We start from the raw sequence: 15,990 nt of genomic DNA on the forward strand, positions 1-15,990 counted from the left end.
GCAATGGGGTTAAATGACTTGCCCGAGGTCATACAAATAGGTAATTATTAAGTATCTGAGGTCATATTTGAACTCAGGTGTCCTCCTGACTCCAGAGCCAGTACTCTATCCACTGTGCCACCTAGCCACCCCTTCTATCTTTATTCTTAGTAATTAGCACATTGCCTTGTATATAGTAAGTACTTAATTAGGCCTCTGTTAATTAATTTATTCATGTCTTTGGAAATTTTGGTGGTGATGTGAAAACAAGCTATGAAAACAATTTATAAAAGATATTGTGGAGAATAAAAAAGGTGATTAAGATTACTTCCCTAAAAAGTTTGCAATCTAGATGGGAAGATAAAACTTGTATGTGAGTCATGATGTGGTGATGGTAGTGATAGTGGTAGCATTGGTACTAGTAAAAATTGCATTAATAGAGCTTTTATAAGATGATACAAAGGAATAGAGGAAGGAAAGATTCCCCACTGAGGGCTGGGGGAATGCAGAAAGCCTTGAAGGAAGGGAAAGGAGGAGTTGAGCCGTAGGGGCTCAACTTGAAGGGGCAGTCATGCCAGACTGAGGTGAAAGTAATGAATGTTTTAGGAAGACTTGGAGACAGAGTATCACAGGTCATTTGGGGAATCAATATAATCCAATTTTGAGGTTAACATGGGATGTATTAGGATTAAATGGTGGAATAGGATAATTTGGAACTGAACTTCTCAGCCCTTAGGTCATGAAGAACCAGTGAACATTGTTTTAAGCAGGGAACTGACAGAAGATTATAAATAGGTTTCTGGGCATGAATTTGGAGAGGAACACAGAAAACTTCTTGTCCAAGTCTTTCATTTTTTAGTTAAGGAAAGTGAGGTCCACTCAGATAGCATAGGCCAGACACAGGATTGGAACTCAGATGCTCTGACCTCAGAACCAATTCTTTCTCTATATACTAAGCTGGTAGAATTAAACACAATGCATTCTAAGCACACAGAACAAGAATCTCAGGACTATTCCCTCTCTAATTACATTCAACTTCATATCAGAGGGATAAAATGTCCTCCTTTTCTCTTGCTCTCCCTCAATGGCAGAGCTTAGATGCCTTTTGGACAACAAATTGGGAACTGCTTGTTAAACAAGTTTAATTTGTTCTAAGTTCACAGTTTAGAAAGACTTCAAACGTTTTTAAAGTAGGTCGTTTTGAGTGATCTGAAAATATGTGGTGCACAGCACCCTTCTTTAGCAAGTTTATAGGATGACTTGATTGCATCTCAAAAGCATGTGGGGATTTCTGACCATATCAAAGCAAAATGAACTATATTATCAAGGCACTCTAATAAGAGTTTGTTTAATTGATATGCCTTAAATTGTCATGTAGTACAGCATGAAAGAATCATTCTTTTCATTAGTTGAACTACTTACATTAGCCCCCACCTAAAGTTCTGATATCAAAACATGATAGAATAAATGCATTGTAAAATATATTAAATTGCTCCAAACACAAAACAAGGAACTAAAGAAACAAGTTTTGTGTGTGTGTGTGTGTGTGTGTGTTGTTTTTTTTAAATCAAGTCTTCTGTTTTCAGATGAACATTAAAGTGATAATTGTTTCATCTTTGGTTTAAAGTTAGCAGGAGAGAGTAAAAGTTCATTCATTCATTCATTCATTCATTCAATGATTCTTAGTCACTTCCTTTGTAGGTGAACAGTTAGGTATTTGAAGTGAATAGAGCAGTGTTTTTAAATCAAGAAGACTCTTCTTCATGAACTTAAATCCAGTTTGAAACACTTAACTAACTGTATCATCCTGGACAAGTCACTTAATCCTGTTTGCTTTGGTTACTTCATCTCTAAAATGAGCTAGAGAAGAATATGGGAAACCACTCTAGTATCTTTGCCATTAAGAGTAAAACATGATGAATGAACAATTAGAGGAGATTCTGTGATAGGCACTGGGGTAGATACAAATATAAGTGCCATGGTTGGTCCTTGCCTTCTGGGAGTTTTCAATCTAGAGCTTAGATCAAACTTGCCCATAAATATATAAGATTTTATTTTTTGGGAAACAATCTCCATTGAGGCATTTAGCAAATGCACAGTAAATTCAAATCTTGGGCTCTTCTATTTGGAGCTAGAAGAGACCTTAGAGGTCATCTGATCTAACCTCTTTCATGATTCAAATGGAGAAAGTGAGGTCCAAACATGTTAAGTCATTTGTGCAGGATCACACAGCTAGTAAAGTGAGTGCCAGAAGATGATTTGAAATCAGATCTTCTGACTCCAGAGTCCATGTTCTTTCTATTGTATCACCCATCTCTAGAATGTATAACATAATCATAATGGAACATGGGGAACACTGACAAAGGACCATCAACCATCATGGCATGCCTGCATCAAAGAAGGCACTATGTTCAATGAACAAAGTGAGTTGTTATAACTCAAAAGAAACTCATGATGTGCAAATTTAGAGAATCCACCCCAAATGTTCATATGGACCATCTGTACCTGACCTATGGTAGAGTCTTCTGTACTCATGTTGGTCTGATCAGACACTGTTGGACATACTGTACCTTGATCCCAACATACTAAGCCTATTTTGCTCCCTCTTAAGCAGGAATGACCAACTAATCAAAGAAGACAATAGAGATAAAAACAAGATACTGAATAGTGAGAGTTCTGGGTGGGATAGGACATCACTTCTATCTGAGAAGATGAGATAAGACAAAGAGGTAGTAAGATGTGGTATTTAAGCTGAGTTTTGATGATGAGTAGGTTTTCAAAATACAAGGATGGAGGGAAGGGCATCCTTGAGGTTGGTAAAAAATGAGGAAAGTTAGGGGCAGCTAGGTGGTGCAGTGGATAGAACACTGGCCTCAGAGTCAGGAGGACCTGCGTTCAAATCCAGCCTAACTGTGTGACCTTGAGCAAGTCATTTAACCCCATTGCCTTAAATAAATAAAATTTTTAAAAAAGATGAGGAAAGTTCACTGGTATTATGAATATTATAATTAGAATAGTATAGATGTAGGGTACAGTGAGGAGGTGTGGAGCATGATGGAAAATGGGGAGCCAATTTTGAGTAAGAAATAAGATATGTCTAAATAACTTAAGGGGACAGCTAGGTGGCAAAGTAGAGTTATTGGACCTGGAAAAAGTAGATACATCTTCCTTTTCTGGACTCAAACACTTCCTTTGGGCAAGTCACTTCACCCTGTTTTCTTCAGCTTCTTCATCTGGGAGGTTGCAGTTGGAGAAGGAAATGGCAAACCATTCCAATATCTCTGTCAAACAAAAAAATCTAAAAGGAGTCATTGAAAAGTCAAATATGTTGGAAAATGACTACGTGTACATTAATTACAACAACAACAATAGTAATCTAATTCAATTCTCTTATTTCATAAATGACAAGACAAGAGTACAGAAAAGTGAACAGGCTAAGGTCACATAACCACCTCATGTTGTTTTTTGACTATTGAGGCAATGGAGTACAATGGATAGGAAGTCCAGGATTCAAATCTTGCCTTGGCTAACTAGCTGTATGACCATAAGCAAATAATCTAACCTCTTTAATTTTCATTTTCTCATGTGTAAAATGGATATAATACTTGTAATCCTTTCATTACAGGATTGTTGAAAGTTGCAAATGTTATAATTTATTTATGTAAAAAAACCCTGCAAATGTATAATATTTATAAAGTTCATATGTTTTCAGACTTTGAGGCTTTTTTCATATTGTATTAAATGAATATAAATAGCAATTAAAAAAGAAAGCAGTTTAATTTTTATGAAGTTGATTGTGGATGTATTCCTGTCAACAAAAAACAGCAGAAATAGAGAGATTTTATGAAGAAGTAAGAAAATTTGAATTCATAGTTAATAGATCTGGATTACAAACCCAGATCTATCAATTATGAATTCAAATTTCTTATAACCTCTGGCATCTTAGTGTTTATCACCTGTAAAATGGGGATAGTATCTTAAAGGACTATTGTGTAAAGGTAGTGCTTTATCTAAACTATTATATTGAGAAAATCAGATGATTTTCTAAATCAGGATTTTATTTTTTTATTCCATTCTTTAACTTCCTGAGCCATATTTTTTTGTTTCCAAGTTCAGAAATTCATGAGTTCAGAGGTTTAGTTTTCCTCTAAGTTAAATTTAAAAATTGTTTCCCTATAAAATCACTTTAATGAAAGAAAACTATTGCCTCCATATAACTAGCTGTCCTTATACAATCTGTTATCCTTGAAGGGTGCAGGTGGATGCCAGGAAGCCTGGTCTGTTATCTCTACAATGCTGATTATCCTCTGAGAAAGTCTGGTCTGTTATCCTTATGATATTCATTAGTCATGTAGCTAAACAACACTGGTGAGCATTCCACAATGATAAGATGGAAAGAAGACTTGTTGTTAGTACACCATTCCAGATTTTGATCCAATCATTCTGTTTTCCATCATCTATGACACTTCAGATTTTTTAAGCAATCATTTTGTTTTCCATCTTTGTTCCTGTCTCCCAGCAGAGTGGACAAATGAGAACAATTCATTTCAGTGGCCATGAAGATAATTGAAGCAGGTGCTAGGGAGCACTTAGATCTCGGTCAGACACTGAAGACTTGAAAATTATCCATTGCATCCTGGGCCATTACCAGCTTTTTTGACTTTCTTCTTCCCACTGGGCTTTTTCTGGAAGAGAGAATGAGGTTACCAACTTTGTTTAACTCTGCCTCACAGAGTTTACTCCAATTTACTTACAACTTACTGAGGTCACTCAAGTGCTAAGTGTCAGAAGTTGTGAAGACCAAAGGAGTTGACATCACTTTATGACATCATTGGTCTTCTTCAAAAACAAAGGACAGAGGATGGCTAGGGGGCCGCTAGGTGGCACAGTGCATAGAGCACCGGCCCTGGAGTCAGGGTACCTGAGTTCATGTGGCCTTGGGCAAGCCACTTAACCCCATTGTCTTGCAAAAATTTAAAAAAAAAAAGGACAAAGAACAATAATTTTCCAAGACTATATGAAGGATAGTAAACTTCAACTCATGGTCTTTTGATTTACTAAGGTGATAAGAGATCTATTTTTTATTGGTAATTGTTAATCTTACAAATAACCAAATGTTCTTGGAACTTTGTGCCTCAGGTTCCCTTAATTTTTTTTTTTAGGTTTTTGCAAGGCAAATGGGGTTAAGTGGCTTGCCCAAGGTCACACAGCTAGGTAATTATTAAGTGTCTGAGGCTGTATTTGAACCCAGGTACTCCTGACTCCAGGGCCGGTGCTTTTTCCACTACACCACCTAGCCACCCCAGGTTCCCTTAATTTCAATGGTAACAATATAAATATGAGCTACTACTACTTTTAAGACTTCATATGGGGGTGGCTAAGGTGGTGTAGTGGATAAAGCGCCGGCCTTGGAGTCAGGAGTACCTGGGTTCAAATCCGATCTCAGGTACTTAATAATTACCTAGCCGTGTGGCCTTGGGCAAGCCACTTTAACCCCATTTGCCTTGCAAAAAAAAACCCTAAAAATAAAAAGACTTCATCTGTAATCACATTCTTCTCATCTTTTTGTTGAGTTCAGCCAGAAATTGCCCTGGGATCATTTTCTGTTCTGCTATTTTTCTTTTATGTTTAATGAACTGCAAACTATTACCCAAATAAATAAAAAAATAACTTTAAAAATTATCAAACTAAAGTGCAAAGATGTAAATCCTTCCTCTACATGCTCAGTGAAAACATCATTTGGACCATTCTAGAAGCAGATCAGGGAGTAGCTTTTCCTAGTTTCTTAGACTTTTTCTTTGTTTGTATTTTAGGTTTTTGCAAGGCAAATGGGGTTAAGTGACTTGCCCAAGGCCACATGGCTAGGTAATTATTAAGTGTCTGAGGTCAAATTTGAACTCAGGTACTCCTGACTCCAGGGCCAGTGCTCTATCCACTGTGCCACTTAGACGACCCAGTTTCATAGACTTTCGATTTCTTCTCCTAGGTTTCTAAATTTTAAAAGTTTCCCCATCCCACAAGGTCATATATCTTGGATGAGTATTTGGTACGATGACATCTATTCAAAATATAGTTCTCATATTTTTGAGAATCATTGTTATGTCATCCTAGCAGTTGTAAGAGATTTGTTTATGACGATATTGAGTTTCTGTACAATTTAGTTGTAGAATTTAACTACAAAGTGGAGAGTTATGTATCTTTGTCCTTCATTTTCAGAGAGGATTACAATGTCTCAGAGGTGATGTCATGACAAGTATGTGAATTGGATTTGAGTGAGGGGGTGCTATCCTAAGTCATCAGCCTCACTTTCTCCTCCAGAACCAACTGGGAACAGTGACCAGATATGAATCAGGATGACTGAAGATGACCCTGGATGGGAGGCAATCAGGTTTAAGTGACTTCCCCAAGGTCATTCAGCTACTAAGTGTCAGAGGTTGTGAAGACCAAGTAAGATATTTGTAAAGTGCTTAGAGCAGGGGCCTGGCCCATAGAGGCTGCTTATAAATGCTTATTCTTTTCTTTCCCCTCTTTTCATAATTTCAAAAAAGTTTCAAAGAGTATAGCCCTGGAAGAGGTGTTAGAGATTATCATAGTGGTTAAATTTCCCCATCTAAGTTAGTAAATTAAAGATAGTTTTACTACTTAGTTTTTTTTTCCCTTAATGATAATTTTAATTTTTTGATTGTTATTCTCTTAAATACTCAGTGGGGGCTTTCTTATCCCATTCCAGATCCACTCTGAAGTTCTTTATTTGCAATATAATCTGTTGCTTTAATCATTTTGGATTGTACCAATGGATTCTCAGTTATAAAAGCATTGGGGAACAAGGCTTGGCATAGGAGAGCACCTCCCTTTTGCCAGGAAAAGACATTACCTAGGAGTTGTCTGCCAACAAAGGAGAATACCTCAAATTAAAATTAATGAGCTTCATATTTTAATCATTAAGTTAATAGCATTACATGGATCATTTTTCTCTATGTTTTAATCATTTCTATGTTTTACCACCTAGATCATCAACTACTTTCATTTGAATCTTTATTTTATTCCAAAATATATCTTCTGTGTGGGGTTGTTTTTAAGTACCAAGGAATTTGTTAAGGAAGTCTTTTAAAAAAAGTATTTATTTAAGGCAATGGGGTTAAGTGACTTGTCCAAGGTCACGTAGCTAGGTAATTATTAAATGTCTGAGGTTGGGATTGGAACTCAGGTTCTCCTGACTCCAGGATCAGTGCTCTATCTACTGCACCACTAGCTGCCCCTAAAGTAGTCTTATAAACTATTACCTGAATTTAATCAATTGACTGATTGCTTTTTTGATTGTGTAGATTGTCCCTGTCATGGTCTGGTATAACAGATTACTTAAGAGTCTGAGGGTTTAAAAAAATTTTTTTAATAAAAACATATTTAAATAACCGCAGAAAGAACAGTTTCCAATGTAGCTTAAAAGCAGTTCAGAGGAAGATAAAGCAGATTAGAGATACCAGCAAGGGAGTTAAAATGAAGGGGCAAAGAATTTTCCTGGGACTCAGCACTTTTTCACAGTACTAGAGCTGACTTTATATCCTCTTTGCCCAGAAGACTCTCATTTGGGTCATACAATCTTCCCGGGGGCAAAAACTTAACTCAGACCATTTTAGCTCTCCATGGTGTCTGTGCTCACAACATTACTGAGAGTGTGGGGGATTAACTTTAGTTCTTCCCCCTCACCCCCATCCCTGATCTACCAATGTCCTGGCCCATGATATAACTGAAGATATAGCATTTCTTCTTTATTTTCTGATTTCTATTCTCTTCAGTCATATCCTTTTTCTGTTTTCATCTATGGTTTTGATATGGGGGAAAGAAAAATTTCTTTTTTTTAATTAGTTTTTTTTTTTGCAAGGCAAATGGGGTTGAGTGGCTTGCCCAAGGCCACACAGCTAGGTAATTATTAAGTGTCTGAGGTCGGATTTGAACCCAGGTACTCCTGACTCCAAGGCCAGTGCTTTATCCACTACGCCACCTAGCTGCCCTGAAAGAAAAATTTCAAGTGATCTAGTGACTTTAAGTCTATGAATAGTAGTAACTGCTGGCCAGTTCCAGATGGGCAATACTACTCTTTTTCCTTCCTTCCTTCCTTCCTTCCTTCCTTCCTTCCTTCCTTCCTTCCTTCCTTCCTTCCTTCCTTCCTTCCTTCGTGGGATAAAGTCTGAGATTTCTTCAGTAGAATATTATAGATTGGAGAATAGTTAACTATATGCCCCTTCTCTCTTGACAAAGCAACGTCTGGGATATTGGTGAAGAGTCAACTGACCCCACCTTATTTGTTGAAGTCCGGATGACCATTCAATCCCTGGAGTTGAAGAGATACTCTGGTTTTGGTTTGAATTTTATGCTCTTTTCCCTAGATTAGTTTTCGAGTCTAGATTGCAAAGCCACATTCTTCATTAACGAGGCTGGGTCAGTGCGGGGGGGGGCGGGGGGGGGGGGGGAATAAATGTGAGATTAGGATAAATGTGAGTTAGGATAAATGTGATGCTTGGGCCTTTTGCTTTGGCCTCAATCTCTGTAATTGATTGCATGGCCCATTCCTCGAGAAACGAATAAAACTTTCTCTTCATACCTTGAAAGATCTCCAAAATTTATTTAAGTGGCATTTGTCCCACATGCTTCCTTTTTCTCTTTTTTTTCTTTCTTCCTTGTTTTTTTTTCAGGTTTTTTTTTTGCAAGGCAAATGGGGTTAAGTGGCTTGCCCATGACCACACAGCTAGGTAATTATTAAGTGTCTGAGACCGGATTTGAACCCAGGTACTCCTGACTCTATGGCTGGTGCTTTATCCACTACGCCACGTAGCTGCCCCTTTTCTTCCTTGTTTTGATTCTTCCTAGCTTTTTTCCCTTCTTTCCTTGCTTCTTTCCTTCCTTCCTTCCTTCCTTCCTTCCTTCCTTCCTTTTCTCCTTCCTTCTTCCCTTCTTCTTTTCCTCCCATCCTCCCTATGTCCACATGGAGAAAAAATCCTTATATGTGGGTACTCTATCCAAAGAAATATAAATTTTTGAATGCTTAAACCTCACAAGATGTTTTGGGATTTAGAGGCTAGATTTTTTTATTTGTTGTATTTTCACTTTTGGCAAAGGAATATTTTCTTGCCCAGGAAAAATAGTGTCTTATAATGTCTTTCATGTTTTCCATGTGAGCATTCTCACAATCATCTTTAAGTGATATTTGAAAATTTATATTTATTTTTTACTTATTTTATTTTCCTTTTAAGGGGTTATCAGTTTGGAAAAAGAGGTAAAATTATTCTAATTCTTCTTTATAAACAAGTGTCCTATTTCAATATCTGTTGTATTTTCATTTTTGACAAAGGAATATTTTTGTGCCCAGGAAAAAACAATGTCTTATATGTCTTTCATGTTTTCCTTGTGAGCATTCTCACAATCATCTTTAAGTGATATTTGAAAATTTATATTTATATCAAAGTTTTTTTTGAGATTTTGGCCAATGTTTCTATTCAAAAACTGTCTTTGAGGATAGAGTGACAATCTATACAGGGGTTGTTTCATCATTGTTCTTGTATATCCAGTGTTTAGCACATATAATAGGCACTTTAATGCTAGAGGATTGATTAGTTACTTTGATTAATGGATGGAATGTACATACAGCACACTGTAGTTTTGTCAGAAAAAGTCAATAGGTTTTTCTAAAGTAGAAGGTCTTAATTTGGGGATCTATGGTACCTCAAGGGAACCATGGATAAATTTCAGAGGTTTGGTGAATTTTTTAAAAAATGTTCATAATTCTTTCAACATAATTTATTTGACTTTGTAATCCTATATATTTTGTTTAATGCATTTAAAAACTTCATTTTAAAAAAAACCTTTATTATAGGAAGGGCTTCACCAGGATGCCAAAATGGATTCACGGTCAACTAACATTAAGTGCCTATTATGTGGCAAGCTCCATTCCAAGTGCTGAAAATTAAAAAAAAAATTTCAGAAGTCAGACTGCCATCAAGAAGCATATACTCCAGCAAAAGAGACAACACGCAAACAATAATGCAAACAAATGTACAGGATTAATTGGAGATAAAATGGCAAAAAAAAAAGTAAAGAATCCCTAAAGACTACAATATGAAAATTTAGTGAGAAACCTAATAAACTATTTAATCTTCCTTTGCCTTTGAATGGAATTCACCGCCTCTGTAATGAAATTCAAATAACCATCAATAGAGGGCAGCAGAGGATGACAAAGAAGTTATTGACATATTAGGTTTTCTGTTTTCAGTCTTTATTCAATGATTTTGATGGTGGTGGGGGTGTTTAATCTGCTTTGAACATTATCCTTTCATCTTGTAAAAGAAAGAAGCTGCCCATGTGGGTGACATCCTAGGGGAGACTCAAAGCTATCCCTATAATGGAGAGCTCAACTTGGTCAACCCAACTGGTTATTGTCTGTGCTGGAGAAGGGAGAAGGGGTGTTGGGGAGAGGAGGGGAGAGGGCCGCCCAAGTAGGAAGAGGAAAAGAAAGCACCTCGGGTGGGAATCACATTCATCTGTCAAAGGACCAAGCCAAATGTTTCCTAGCCCTGACTACTAGGACTATTCATGATTCCCATCCTTTCTTAGCAGCTCCCATCTGGCCAAAATGGGTACCAGAACTAAGTTTACTTAGTCTTGAGTCAAAAACAAAAACTAAAACAGAAATGAAAAACCCAACTTCAATCTCTAGCCCAAAGTACCATACATAGAATTCATATCCATGTAGGGCAGGGGTTTGTGAGTCTGGAACTTGGACACAAGACATGACTTATTGGATGGTCTTTAAGTGATGTGACACCTCTGTACCAAAATTATCACAGTTATCTTTCTGTAAAACTGGCATTTTGAAGGGCTAGAGATAGAGACTGAACTTGTGATTTCTTTCCAGGTGAGGAAATTCCATTTAACTAGTGCAGATAGATACCTTTTATGCAAATGATAGTCTTAGAGAGCTTTTGAAGGCACTGAGAGTGATTTGTCTAGGGCTACAGAATATACGTCAGAGTTGGGATTTGAACCTCTTTCTTCCCTTCTTCTATGCTATACTGCTTCTTTTGTGAGTTCAAGAAGGACTTTGAGATCCTTCAAGATCTTGGATTTTTCAAGGAAATTACAAGTTCCTTTGGGTACCTTAGTGGTTCACTATGCCTGTGCCTTCTGTTATTTTGGCCCCTTTCATATCATCATGCCTTATGAACAAATTCTATAACACTAAGAGAGATAAAGTTTTTTAAATGTAATTCATTAGAGATGCCACTAAAAACTATCTAAGGGGGCTAACTAAAAGACGATTTCTTGCCTTAGGGCTTTTTAGGATCATTTGATTTTCTAGTATCTAATTTCTATTTTAAGTAAAATATTTTTTAAAAATTAACAATAATAGAATTTATTTCCTTTTCAATCCACTCTCACCATTAAAAAGTAAAAAGGGGGGCCCTTGTAACCAATTTGTATACTTAAGCAAAAATCCGAGTATAAAATTGTTCTTCTGCTCACCTTACCCAGCTTCAACTTAATCATCTTCCCAAGATTACTGAAACTACCCTTAAAATGCTACTTGTTATTAGTTCAAAACTGAAATATTCTCCTCCAACATGAATCTCTGATTCTGTGTCTATCTGTTCTCTCTCCCCGCTCTTTCTGTGTCTTTATCTGTTCTCTCTCTCACTTTGTCTTTCTCTTCCCTCCCCCTTCCCCCTCTCCTTTTTCTTGTCTTTTTTTCATTCCCTCTCTCTCTCTCTCTCTCTCTCTCTCTCTCTCTCTCTCTCTCTCTCTCTCTCTCTCTCTCTTTCTCTCTCCCCCCTTCCCTTCCTCTCACCCTCCCCACCAGATATATCATTTCTGCCAGATCCCGGAGGATGTCATTTCCACTTGCTTGGTAAATAATTAGCAAGGTTGCCTTTGGCTATAGAAAGGATTATGAATATTTTAAGTACTACAAGTGATTTGAACCACTTCTATTTGATTTCATCTTCTCCTGAAATACTTTTAGTGGAAACTTACTTCTAAGTAGGAAAACAAACCCATGGCAGATGAATGTTCCAGGTGCAAGAAGAATAAGAAGTTGTTTATATTGGCGCTGTAGATGGGCATTCTGAATTGGCATTACAGTAAAGGTGCCTTAGAAAAAGAAATCAGAGAAGTCTAGTGAATGAATAAAATGTCAAAAGAACTATATTGACCTTTTTCCTTCAGATCCTCTTCTTTATCAGCTCAACCAATGATTTAGAGGGGTCCAATCTAGCTCAACAGGATGTAGGTTAGTTCTCTTTCATTCCTAGGTACCAGGTAATCTCCTTGCTTATTTAGAGGTGTTTGTAAAGGAGGTGGGTTATTGAGGTTGTGCATTTTAACTCTTCCCAAAGAAGGGGAGAGACTTCCCCAAGAATACAGAGAACAATGGAAGGATCCCACCAGAGCATCCCTGGATCTCAGGATCTTATGGGTTCTGGACCATGCCAGTAGATAAAGGGGATTCAATAATAGTCCTATGGAAAAGCAGTTCCTTGGGTTTTACTCCACTCTCTTCAATCCTCTGAAGATCTGGTATAGGAGTGCACTTGTTTTTTCCATCAAGACTAAGTGTCAATCCAAAATCAAGACCATAGACTAACCTAGACATAGAAGTCAACTTCTCCAGGTGTTGTTCCACATACCAGGATAGCCACTTTCTGGAACAGTTTAGGTATTAGCACCCCAGAATTAAGTCAAGATCAAGAGTGTTTCAGGAAGGGATAGGGGGAGGTCTCTATTAGATTTATTGATTAGTTTCACATCACATTTATCATGGACAAAGAGGTACCAATTAGTGAACTTGAATTCCCTTTCCAAGTAAGGTTCTCCATGTGTAGCTGTTTGTGGATGACTTTGCATTAAGTCCCAAAATGAGCCACCTCCTTAATAAAACTCATGCTTGCTTTGAAGAAATTGTCCTAATCCTCCACACCAGAAAAACGAAGTAGATAACGAATAACTGTTTCTCATATACCTTAGACAAAATGATACAGAAGGATAATGAGGTGGGTCCAAAATAGATTGAGCTAGATTGCTTTTAAGAAACTGCCTAACTTTTTCAGTGACTCCAAGTTGCTAGTGACTGCAAAAGTATATCTTTTAAAACCAGTATTATTTTAGTGATACTACATAATACATGAGACATTATAGAATACTCAAAAATGACTGGTAATTCTAAGGACAATGGAAATGGACATAGCAGATCTGGTCACAATTCAACCTAATTTGATGACTTGACAAGTGGAACAAAGTCATAATAAAAGATAAATATTAAGAGTAGATAAAGAAGTGGGCTAGTCATATATTGAGAATGAAGAATAAAAGGTAGAAAGTCCAAGTAGGGCACTGGAATTCATGAAACAGTAAGAAAACCAGAGAAAGACTTCCAGCTCATTGGATAGATTCTCTATGGAGAAATTTTTAAAATGCATCATTGTTGCTCTTTTAAAAAATTTAATATTTTATTTTTTACCCTAATTACATGGTTAAAAAGCCTCCTAATACTTAACATTTTTTTAAATTTCTGAGTTCCATTATTTCCTTCCCTATCTCCTCTACCTCCACCCCCCCATATTGAGAAGGAAAGCAATTTGATATAGGTTACATATGTCTATTCTTGCAAAATGTATTTTCATGTTAGTAATGACATAGACAAAAAACTCTAAGAAAAAAATGTGTTTCAATCTGCATTCAGGCTCCATCAGTTCTTTCTTTGGATGTGGATAACATTTTTCAATATAAATACTTCAGAATTGCCTTGGATCATTGAATTTCTGAGATAGCTAAGACATTCACAGTGATCATAATACAATATTGCTTTTATTATATATAAAGTTCTTCAGGTTCTCCTCATTTCAGATTCTAAAAATTCATGTATGTTTTTTCAAATTTTTTCTGAGAGCTTCTTGCTTGTCATTTCTTATTATATAATAGTATTTCATCACAATCATATACAACAACTTGTTCAGCCATTCCCTAACTGATGGATATCTTAATTTCTAATTCTTTGTCACCATTATAAGAGCTACTATAAATATTTTTGTACATACAGGTCTTTTTCCTTTTCTTTTTAAAAATCTGTTTGGAATGTAACCCTACTTGTGGTATTGATGAGTCAAAAGGTATGCATCATTTTTATAGCTCTTTGGGCATAGTTCCAAATTGCTCTACAGAACTGAATATGTTTATCAACAAGGCATTAGTTTCTCAGTTTTCCCATATTCCTTCCAAAATTTGTCATTTTCCTTTTCTGTCATATTAGCCAATCTGAAAAGTGTGACTTGTTTTAATTTATATTTCTTTAATTAATATTGATATGGAACATTTTTCATATGACCATAACTAGCTTTGATTACTTCATCTGCAAACTGCCCGTTCAATTTCCTTTGACCATTTATCAATTGAGGAATGATTCTTATTTCTCATTTTACTCAATTCTCTATATATTTGAGAAATGAAGTCTTTTTCAAAGAAATGTATCAGAATCTTTTTCAGTTATATATACTGTTTTTCCCTCCATCCTATTTCCCCCTGTTTATCGCCCCCCTCCTCTCTCTCTCTCTCTCTCTCGCTCTCTCTCCTTTCACCCTGTCCATTCTCAAAAATGTTTTACTTCTAACATTTATCTCATCAATCTGCCCTCCCTTTTGATTATACCTCCCTCCACCATCCCCTTCCCTTCCTACTTTTCTGTAGGGTAAGATGAATTTTTATACCCAATTGAGTGTATATTTTGTTCTATCTTTGAACCAATTACAATAAGAGTAAGGATCATCTGTTTCCCCATACTACATTTTCTCCTTTACATGAAAAGCTATTTTATACCTCTTTTAAGTCAGATAATTTACCTCCTTCTACCTTTTCCCTTCCCCTTTTCCTGGTACATTCCTCTTTCTTACTCTTCCTCCTTTTCCATTTGACAAATTCTACTTTTTAGGATATTCTTTTCTTCAATGAATTTTTGTATTTCTTTTACCATTTGATATAATCTTTTTTTTTTTAGCAAGGCAATGGGGTTTAGTGATTTGACCATGGTCACACAGCAGGTCATTATTAAGTGTTTGAGGCCATATTTGAACTTAGGTCCTCCTGACTCTAGGGCTGGTGTTCTAATCTGTTTTTGAAGTTATTATTTTCTGCACTATTTTTTGTGCCTCCTTTTCCAAGACCTTGACTTTTTTTTCATGATTTTCTTGTATCACTCTCATTTTCTCTTCCCAATTATTTCTCTACCATTCTTTCTTGATTTTTTAAAATCCTTCTTGAGCTCGTCCATGGCCTGAAATCAATTCATATTTTTTTGAGGTTTTGGATATAGCAGTCTTGATTTTGCTGTTTTTTTCTAAGTTTGTATTTTAATCTTCCCCATCCCTATTGTTTCTTTCTATAGTCAGGATCCTTTTCTTATGCTTGCTCAATTTTCCATTCTCTTTCTGGAGTGGAGAGGACACTGTCTCAAGCTTCAGATTTTCTGTGCAGTTATTTTCAGAGAAAATTCTGGGTAAGTTTTCAATTCCAAGGTGGTATGATCTAGAGAGAAATATCTTTACTTTTCTCATGGTCTGAGTTCTGATCTAGCCATAAACTCTCTTTTCTACCCTGGTACTGGGACCAGGGTTCCACTCTTCTATGACTGCTAGCTTTGCAGTGCTAGTCTCCTCCCCAAAGTGGGATTAAGCCCCAGACATGCAGCTCAGAACCAAGTATAGATAATGCAACAGTTCTGCCCCTACTGCCCCTATAACTCCCTGAAGTCTCCTTGAGCAGTTGTCAGATCCCCTTGCCATCTGGGGGCTGAGAGGTCCAGAATCTGCCACTGCTGCTACTTATTCAGTTGTTCCCAAGGCCTGCTGCTAGTTTGCTATGGCAGTGCACTGGCTGGCTTCCATTCTCATCCCAGTCAAAAGATCTTTCCTGTTAATCTAATAAACTGCCTTGGGCTGGAAAAATCATTTTTACCCATCCTCTTGTGGGTTC

Source organism: Macrotis lagotis, chromosome 3 (assembly GCF_037893015.1).
Source record: "Macrotis lagotis isolate mMagLag1 chromosome 3, bilby.v1.9.chrom.fasta, whole genome shotgun sequence".
Taxonomy (NCBI): Eukaryota; Metazoa; Chordata; class Mammalia; order Peramelemorphia; family Peramelidae; genus Macrotis; species Macrotis lagotis.